The sequence below is a fragment of the Bombina bombina genome, unplaced genomic scaffold, assembly GCF_027579735.1.
Source record: "Bombina bombina isolate aBomBom1 unplaced genomic scaffold, aBomBom1.pri scaffold_1022, whole genome shotgun sequence".
Taxonomy (NCBI): domain Eukaryota; kingdom Metazoa; phylum Chordata; class Amphibia; order Anura; family Bombinatoridae; genus Bombina; species Bombina bombina.
In genome coordinates, this window is record NW_026512105.1 from 65,095 (window position 1) to 75,943 (window position 10,849).

The window sequence follows — 10,849 nt, forward strand, 5'->3', positions numbered from 1 at the left end:
CAACTGACCATTCTCCTGCTTAAATCATTTGTTACTGTGAAAGATTGGACTGCCTGCCTGTTACTGAACCATGCTTGCCAACTGACCATTCTCCTGCTTAACCCCTTTGCTACTGTGAAATATTAGACTGCCTTCCTGTTACTGAACCCTGCATTGCCAAGTGACCATTCTCCTGCTAAAGCCTTTTGGTACTGTGAAAGATTGGACAGTCTGCTCTCATTTGTTCAGTGCACTATCTGGTGAGCATTCCTTTTTTAATTATACATAGTACTGTTTGGAAACTTTTGATTCCTGTAATCTCAGTACCTTTGCCGCTTGATGATTATGGTTCCTGAACTTCCTCATTCCTCTACTCCATTTATCTTAGTTTTTGGATTTTTCCTTAGATCAGAAGACTACTGGCCAGGATTGGCCTGATAAGGAAATATCCCATGAACATTGCACACATAACCGGAAGGGCAGAAGCAGGAGTGTCAGCAGCAGCAGTAGACTTACTGAACTAGGTTGGCCTCAAAGTACATAAACCTTAAAAATACACTTCCAAAGGAAGAGGAAGACAAACACATGCCTAGAGCCCTATGGACACAGCGGCCAACAGTTTTCTATAATGTTTTACTTTAACTGATGAAGACAACCACAGAAGGGCAGGAGCAGGACTGAAAAACATTTTAAAATCAATTGGTGTCAAAGGGCAGGGTAACCTAGTGTTGGAAGGTTAAATCTGAGAAATGCCATTTGCTCCATGAGCTGCAGTGACATTTGTTAATGCTGTAGGCTCAGTATATTGCCAGTTAATAAAACATTTGCTCACTTTGCATAGTGGTTGAAAGACAAGAGAGGAGCTCCTGAGCTACTGAAGTAAGGGCAAGCCACAAATTTCTCTTGTAAGCCCAATAGTTCTGAGGGTCTACTGTACAGTATAGGGAAAAAGGAGTTTTGCAAAGATAAGTCATTACCATGTACTCAATTTTCTTAAGGGGGCTTCAATGGATCCAAACATTTTTCCCTCCCAAAGCATGCCCCCTTTTCTTGGACCACACTCACTTTGCAAATCATTCTGTCCCTCCAAATTGGCACTTTATCATTTCGGAGAGACAATATCCCCTTAATTCTGGGATCACACAAGGTGGCCAGCAACAGTACAGGGCATTTCTTCAGACAGTTCTGCATTTGACCTTTAAGCTGCTCCTTCAGACTCCTGAGAAGTGCTGCTTACTCACTGCTACTCCACCAGGAATTAATTCACAATTTTCCAGGAAGGCATCCATCTTGCGCAATAGATGAGTATAAAAAAATTATGAATTAACTGAAACTGGCAGTGTTTAGGTTCAAATTCTCTGAGACATCCCTTAATAATGGCTTCATGACTACCACTGACCAATCATGGTCCACTCAACTCTGCCTAATGGACTTTTGATATTAATATATTGATTGGAAGCAATAACATGGATAGCCCTCTGCTGCTCCAAGATACACTCTACAATATTCAAAGTTGAGGTCCACCTAGTAGTTATGTATGTCTTGCTTAAGATGTGCTGGGAAGGTCCTGCCTTCTCCTCTTCCTGCCTAAGGAGCTGACTGTCTTTAACAATATGGTGGAAATGGCCTACAATCCTTCTGCACCGTTTAAGTAAAGTTGCTAACCTTGAGTTACCTTCAGGGATAGCAAACTTTAGTACCAGGTGGAAGATGTGTGCCAAACATATTGATATTGCTTCATAAAAAAGGTAAATAACTGTGTAATTTTATCCTTAATATTGGGTGCCTTTCTGAAAACAATTCTTGGCTTGTCAGGAATTATATTAATTAATCCTATATCTCTTTTTAGAATCCCCCAATGATTATTTATAATATTTATTACCTCCCTATTTTGTAATCAATGATCTAGGACTATAGATCCTATACCTTCTTTGTGTTTTGTTATATTGTTATCTTTATAAACTAAGATTTCCTCTCTTTTCTTTTCTTCTACATCTTTAACATTTTTTTCCAAATATTTTTCTTTATATTTTTGTCTAGAAATATCATCTTGAATACATTTGATTGTTTTTGGTATTTAGTTTTCTCACTACAGTTTCTTCTTAGTCTGTGGAATTGGCTTTTCAGGGTGTTCTTTAACAATATATCTTGATGACAACTATTTGTTTCAATTAATTTGTTAACATCAATTTTCTTGAAAATGTTTTTGTTTTTATTATTCCTTTCTCTATTTTTCTAAATCTAGAAATTCTAATTCCTGTGTGCTACATTTCAAAGATAGTTCGAATTTAGATATTTCATGCATTTTTCTAAATCTTTTTTTGTATCTTTCCAAATGCTAAATATATTGTCTATATATCTTTAATGGGCTACCAAGTTTGCAAATCAGCCATGCAAGCTATACACAAACTGATCCTACCATGCGGGCATATATAGGTTAACAAGCTGGGGGCGAACCTGGTACCCATTGCAATATAATTTTGTTGTAAATAATATGAGTGGTCAAACCAAAATAAAATTGGTTTCTAATATTTACCGGATTCCATCCAAAATGATTTTTTTTTGTTCAGCTATTAAAAGTTCATCCTGAGTCAAGCACAATTCTACTGCTTGTAACCCTTTTTCTTTTTCTATGTTGGTGTACAATGATGTAACATCTGCTGTTACTAGTAGGTAGTTTTCCCTCCATTCAATCTGTTCAAGATGTTTTATGATATTAACTGTATCTTTCAAATAAGCCTTTGTTTTAACAACATTGGGTTGTAAGAATCTGTCAATGTATTGTGAGATGTTATTTGTTAAGGATCCCATTCCAGATACAATCAGTCTTCCAGGTGGGGTTTTAATGTTTTTATGTATTTTAGGAAGGATGTAAAAAAGTTGAATTTTTTTGATATATTACTTTCATAAACTCATATTCTGTTTTGTTTAATATTTTCTCTCTTAGTCCATATTCTAAATATTTCAAAGTATTCTCTTTAAATTAATTTAGGGGATTACTATTCAGCTTACAGTATGTCTTCTCATCATTAAGTTGTCTATAACATTCTTCCTCATATTTAATTCTATCTAGAATTACAATCCCTCTCTTTTTGTCTGCAAATATTTGTCCTTATGTAACTGAGTAAGTGCCCTCATCTTACTTTTGTCCATGTTTTATGATTCTTTTTAATCTTATTGATATCTCTATCTACTAATTCTAAAAACATTTCCATTGGTGTTGTTTTCAGCTTCATGGGATAAAATGTACTCTTATTTCTAACATTCACATGTTTAAATTCTGATTTGTATTCAATAGATTTTATGTTAGTATTATTCGCAAAATACCTCTTCAAAGTTAAATTTCTCATTTCTAAATAATGCATTTATTTACTCCTATATATGTATTAAACATATTTACTTGATTGCTTGGGGCAAATTTTAGGCCTTTTGCTTATATTCTATCTTGTTCAGTTGTTCATTTTTGGAACTTAGATTGAATATTGCTTTGTTTTTAGTCCCTTCTCTGCATTATTCTTCTCTGCTTTTCCATTCTCTTTCCACTGTCTATTCTCTTCCTTAACCCATTTTCTTCCCATGTCTAAAAAAACATCCTCTTTACTATTGCTACTTATTGCTTCACATCTGTTTCTAGTCTCTATCTTAAAATGTTGGTTAGTATCCTCCTTCCTATCAGATCTCTTTTCTGGGATATCCACTGGTGTGATCTGTGCTTTTGTTGTTCTTTTTCTCTCTTTTCCTGGCCAAATCTGCTATTTTCCCTAGTGTGGGGTCTATATAAATTTTCTTCTTGTTTTTTTTTTTCGTTTTCTTTTTCTCTATCTGTCTCCCGATTTTTTTTCTTTTCTTTGGGCTCTATCTCCATTTTCTCTATTGCGAACCCTTTCCCCTGTTTTATATTTTAAAAAACTCTTTGTATAGTTTCTTTCCTTTCTCTCTTTCTAATCAATTTTTATATGTTTATTTTTCTTATTTTCACCTCATTTAAATTTTTAGTTTTTTTTTCTAAATTTAACTTTTCTTTTCAATATACTCTGAACTATTCTCAAACGGTATTAGTTCTGTCTCTATTGCATCCACTTATTCATCTATGTTTGTAAGTTGTTTTTTCCTTTCATTAATGATTAATAGCATTAATTTATTAGTACATTCTTCAAGTATACTATTACAACTACTCTACTACAAATAACTTCTTTGCCACTCAATTTGCACTTAGCAAACTGGCTATCTGAATTGCTAACAAAGTGGTCATACACCTTTGAGCAATGTGAAGCAGTTGCTGCCTCTGACTGCCCTTCTACAGCTGTCCAGCTCTCCTTGCCAGTGGTTTTAATTCATTTTGGCACAGCTAATTATCCCTGCCCTCCCTGGAAAACATTTTCCTTTCCTATTGGTGGAACTTCTAGTGGTGGTGACAGTAGTGGAACTAACAGTGATCCTAGCACTGACAGAGATTTCACTACTAGTGGAACTGGCAACATGGGTAGTGGGTGAGGCTGTTGTAGGAACTTGCTGCTCTACAACAGTGGATGATGGCGCACAGACTCTGTGGTAGAATATTTTCCTCCTCCACCATTTCCTCAGGCTTCTAATCAAGTTCCTCTTGTTCCAGATTAAAGACTGTAGCAGACATGCTGGGAGTCACAGTAACATCTTCATTGTCACCAAAAACAGAGACTGGGGAAACCTGGTCAATACTTCCCTTTTTCACTGACTGCTTGTTCAATGAGATCATCTACTACTCCTCTAGCATCTCAGAGACACATTTTCAGATTGTGATAAACCCACCCTGCTGTTGCTATAAGACATAAAGGTAATCAGGAGAGTGGTGGAATTGGCAGTGGTAGAACTGATGATGGCACTGGGGCGAACACTGGTTTAGGTGGTTTTGGGAGTAGACTATCTCAGGAGTTTATGTGCACATGGAGTCCGCTTGGTAATCTCAGACCCCCTCCTAATCCTACTACTGATCTTGGAACCAAACAATGTCATTTCAGCACTATCACCTTCAGTTACTCTCACTGTCCATTTTTGTTTTATGGGTTGGGATAGATTACCCTTACTGCTACTGATGCTGCATATCTTCTACTCCTGGTCGACATGGTATTGCAGATGCTTCATATGACCCTGCTGCTGCCACCACAACTGCTGCTGCCCCACTAGATGTTTGAGCCAGAGCACCCCTTAATGGCCTTGAAAATGATATTTGACTCAATGAAACAGAGCAGCAGTGCTTGTCCCACTTCCATTCATTAGAAGTAGAAGCAGACATGGACTCTGCACTGGTAGTGATGGTGCTGAAGGCAGGGATACTACTGGTCATGGTGGTGGTGGTTGCCGCCAGAAAGTACACTCTAACCTACTAACAATTTTATGACAAAATAATATAATTAGATATTATTAGTGACTAGTTGTTTCTGTTGGGTCCCTTACTGCAATAACAAATATGGTTTTAATTAGATTAGGGGGTACACCGTACTATGATATATGTAATAAGATAGTACACTAGTTATAGTATAGGCAACAGGAATGCAATGTGTGCAATATAGCCAGCCCCAGATAAATAATAATAATTATTAATATTTGTATTCTTCTTATTGTTGTTGTCATGCATTTTACACCAAAATTAAAAGGTATGCTATATAACAACTAAGTTACTGCAGAGAGCCTATAGGTTATATAAGGGGTACACCATATTATGGCATATGTAATACAGATAGTATACTAGTAACAGTATAGGCAACATACATGCACCGTGTACAATACACCTGAGATATTATTATTATTGTCATTATATATTTTACACCCAGATGAAAAGGCATGCTGTGTAACTACTATAGTACTGTATTTCAAACTTCCAGGTGCCCATGATTCTCCTACTGCAATAAAAAATATTGTTTCAATTAGATGAGGGGTAGACCATGCTATGCTATAAGTAATAATGATCGTGTACTAGTAACAGTGTATGCAACAGGCATGCACTGAGTGCAATATAGCCCATGAGAAATTATTATTAAATATTATTCAGATATATTTTGCTTATAGCAAACTGACATGTACTCATGGTGCCCCCACTGCAAGTACAAAAAAATAAAGATAATTTTTAATAAGATTAGTGGTACTAGTAATATTTATATAGTATCCCTAACTATAAATATAGTATATAGCATCGTCCTTCAAGTCTCAATGGATGAGTATTTGTCCTTTGTATAGTACTGCTCATGAATATGTCAGCTGAGAATTGCTTGCTTGCCTGGATATATTTGTATAATGTAACCATATCACTTCTGAGATGCCTCTTTTCCACTGTAAATACCTGCAAACTTTCCAGCCTTTTTTCATAACTCAAATCTCCCATTACCCTCAGAACTTTTTCTAGTTCAATAATGTTGTTCTTGAAAACTGTTACACAAAACTGCATTGCATATTCAATGTTTGATTTAGAAAGAGCAGGGATTGATTTCTTTTAAAATGTTAATTCCTAACAAAAATGTGTATGAAACGAATATCTGAATGAATGCACTAAGTTAAAGAATAGCGATTATAATTCATGTTATTCTTTATATTAGGTGTATTACTTAGCTGTAGCATTTAGGGGAGCACCGTGTATCCTCTTTTTCTTAATATACTCCAGGGCTACACAAGCAAGGGGGCACGCTAATCCGACCTTCTTTAAAGGGACATTAAACACTTTGAGATGGTAATATAAAATGATAAATTGTATATAATAAAACAACTCTGCAATATATTTTCATTATTTATTTTATCCTCTTTGCATGTAATTCCATTCTGAAATTGTGAGCTTTTCAGTTCCTGTTAGAAATGGAAGTGCAGAACACTGTTAAATCCAGCACAGCCATTGGCTGCACACTCTAGTGACCTATTTATAACTGTCTCTAATTGGCCACAGCAGAGAAGGTAACACAAGTTACAACATGGCAGCTCCCAGTGTTTTATAGACACTAAAACTTTACACTTATTTTGTCACTTTTTAAACAACTAATGAAACTTTAAAAAAATACATCTACATGTTAGTTGTGGACTAATCTTTTCTTTGAATGCATCATTCTATCTAGCATGTATTTAGTGTTTAATGTCTCTTTAAGAGTCCTGGGCCATGCTAATAGGAGCATTAGTGCATCCCTGGAAAAAGAAGATCATTAGAGCAGCTTCTCAGCACACTATAGGCAACTGTACAAAATGACAGGAGTGGAGAACATTTACATTATCTTTAGCAAAAACAAATGTAAATGTTAAAGAATATTCAGTGCAGCACTTGAATATTATAAAAAACTAATTTTTCAAAATTTTCGTTCTGAATAATTTGTCCAAAATTAATTATTTAGTGCTGCACAAGTCTAAAAACTAGGCAAGGTTATATTTGATGCCCCTTTTTATACATGGCAGTACCTTACTAGCTTTTGTTGAGTTAACCCCTTAAGGACCAGCGACGTACCCTGTATGTCGCTGGCCTTTTTTTGGGACTTGATTGTTTTTTAGCGCGGTCTTGCCACCAGCGTTGAGACTGCTCTATTCCACAAAGCCTGCTGGAGGGAGGGTATTAATAGCGTCTTCTTGCTAGACTTGTGCTATTATGTCCTGAAAAAACCCTTAATGACCAGTGACATACAGGGTACATTGTGGCCATTAAGGGGTTAAATTACAAAGTGATCCTGTCAAGTAAGACAAAGCTGAATCTAGAGCATATTTTTACTAAAGCCCTGTGTAGACAGAGATGTTTTAGTAATAATAAAAAACAAACAAACATATTTTTTTTAGAGCTGGAACCTTAAATACACATAGCTGAGACTATGTCAATCCATCAAATGCAAGAATTATTGATTATACTACAACATAGGTGTTTCTCACTTTAGATGTCGTTATACATTATGCTATTGGGACTACTGAACTTTTTGGGGGGAGTCTCTTTGACTTTAATTGTGATTTTTAAATTGCACATAACAATTTTTGTATATCTAAACAAATGTTCTATAATATAATCATATTTTATCAAATAACTTTTTTAATGCATACCAAGGTCTTTAGTATAACAGTTCAATATGTTCTGTATCCTGCCACTGAATTTTCTGTTTTTTAGGGAAAACCTGCTATTGCCAATATTGACTTGTTGTGTGAGCTAGTGAATCATTGCTGAAAGTAAGTATAATCAATACAATCATTGCATTTACTAGCAACAGTGTGTTAGGTTTCTGCTTCCTGATGTCTCATGTAACTAGTGAAAAAACAGGTTGTTGCTATTATAAATAAGTAATTAAAACATTTTACTATTAATAAAGAGTGTTCTATACTTACCCAGTGTGTCTGGATTCTTAATCATGCCATTGCAGACAAGGAATAAAACAAACCTAAAGGCATTTTGGGTCAGATTATGAGTGGAGCGCAAAATTGAGCTTTCGCAAGTGCAATATTTGCACTTCACTCAATACCAGCGCACGCAATTGTGCACTGGTATTTGAAGTGGCCCTAAATTGCTAGGAAGCTATGTGATCAATAGAGCCTCATTCTCATGCCATCAGACATGCGAAGGGGATAAGTCATGCAATTATGGCAGCAAATTGTAAATGTATATGTATGTATATATATATGTATATATTCCAAATTTGTTATGCTCCTGTAATTTGTAATTAAATTCAACTGTTTCAATTTACAGGTGCTGACAATATAGAAATCACACCGGCAACCAGTTAAAATGGTAAAAAATTGGCTCAGCCTTTCTGTTGTGTGTCTCTGTGTGCCACACTGTCATGATCCGGTGTACATGCGCTCAGGGCACAGACCCTCGGGGCAGTGGTAGGGATTTGGAGACACCGACCCCTGACCCGGGAAAGAGTATCCTGGACGTGGATAGATGATATTCTGTGATTCATAGTTGCTAGAAGTTATTGTAGAATAAATGGAGAGTGCAACATTCGTATACAATATATTCTGACTTCACTGTGACTTATAGTTAGTTAATAGGAGTAGCTGCAGGATTCAATGGGAAAAAAATATAGCAATGTGGAATGTTCAGGCTTCAGAGTAAACTGGTAAAAGATTGACACTTAGATGCAAACTAAGGTTTGTTGCAGGTTTGCAGTACATAATATTATATAGAGCTGTATGTCAGAATGAAACAGAGCAGCACAGGTGGTAGACAAGTTGCAAGTTTTAGGCATTAATTACATTTGTGCATATATATGCAAACTAAGGTTTGTTGCAGGTTCACAGTACATAATATTATATAGAGCTGTATGTCAGTAATAATCAGAGCAGCACAGGTGATAGTCAAGTTGCAAGTTTAAAGGCATCAATTACTGTTTGTGCATATATTGGAGAATCAAATGAAAGCTTTTAACTGAACACATAGATGCAGAGTTCTGAATATGTTAACATATTTGTAGAAGGATATTTCAGCTATGACAACTTGTTGAAGTTATAAAGTTATAGTTATAAAGTTCTGAATAAGATGCCGTTGTTATAATTAGAGAGTGATGATAACCAAAAGTATGCTTGATTTATAATAAAGTTCAGAGTTTGTTAAGTAGCAGTGTCCAGGAAACAGAAATGGAATTATTTGGATACTTGCGATTTGATGATTTTAGGCATAGGTAATAGAAAAGGCTGTAGCTTGAATAAGTTGGTAAATTCATGCAGGAAACAGTCACACACCTCTGTTGTTCATGATCCCAACTTCAAAGTTAATGCAAATCACATTAGGCCTGAGAAGACTTAAAAAGAGGCTGAGAGAATCAGGTGCATGAATGATTAATCAGGCAGGCAAGCTGAATGCAAATACTGCCCAAACCAGCTTGATTTGTCAGAAGCAGGGAAGGCAGTCTTAAAGGGACAGTGATGTTAGGCTGAGATATGTTACACACACTGAGCATGGAAAAGAGAAAGAGAGCAAAGAATTGTCTGAGGATTTGAGAACAAAAATTGTGGAAAAGCATGGGCAATCTCAAGCTTACAAATCCATCTCAAGAGATCTTAATGTTCCTACGTCCACTGTGCACAACATTGTCAAGAAGTTTACAGCCCATGGCACTGTAGGTAATCTCCCTGGATGTGGATGAAAGAGAAACATTGATCAAAGATTGCAACAAAGGATTGCTCTGAATGAAAAGGGAGGCTATCCTACCATATTGTCCCTTTTCATTCAGAGCAATCCTTTGTTGCAATCTTTGATCAATTTTTGACCCAGGAGGACCCCTCTGCTGACACAGACACATAAAAAAGCCATATTGGAGTTTGCCAAAACGTACTTAAGGAAGCCAAAATTATTTTGGGAGAATGTGCTGTGGACAGACGAAACAACATTTCAGCATTTTGGTAAAGCCCATCATTCTACTGTTTTCAGAAAAAGAAAGGAGGCTTTTAAAGAAAAGAATGCAGTCCCTACAGTCAAACATGATGTATGTTCACTGATGTTTTGGGGTTGCTTTGCTGCTTATGGCACTGGATGTCTTGACTGTGTGCATGGCATTATGAAATCCGAAGACTACCAAAGAATTCTGTGGTGCAATGTAGGGCCCAGTGTCAGAAAGTTGATTCTCCATCAGAGGTCATGAGTCTTACAGCAGGACAATGACCTAAAGCACACGTCAAAAAGCACCCAGAAATTGTTTAAGACAAAGCACTGGAGAGTACTGAACTGGCCAGCAATGAGTCCAGATCTGAATCCCAAAGAGCACCTGTGGAGGTATCAAAACAGCAGTTGGAAAAAGGAACCCTTCCAATATGAGAGACCTGGAGCAGTTGGCGAAAGAAGAGTGGTCCAAAATTCCAGTAGAGAGGTGTAAGAAACTCATTGATGGTTACAAGAAGCAATTGATTTCAGGTATTTTTTTCCAAGGGGTGTGCTACCAAATAT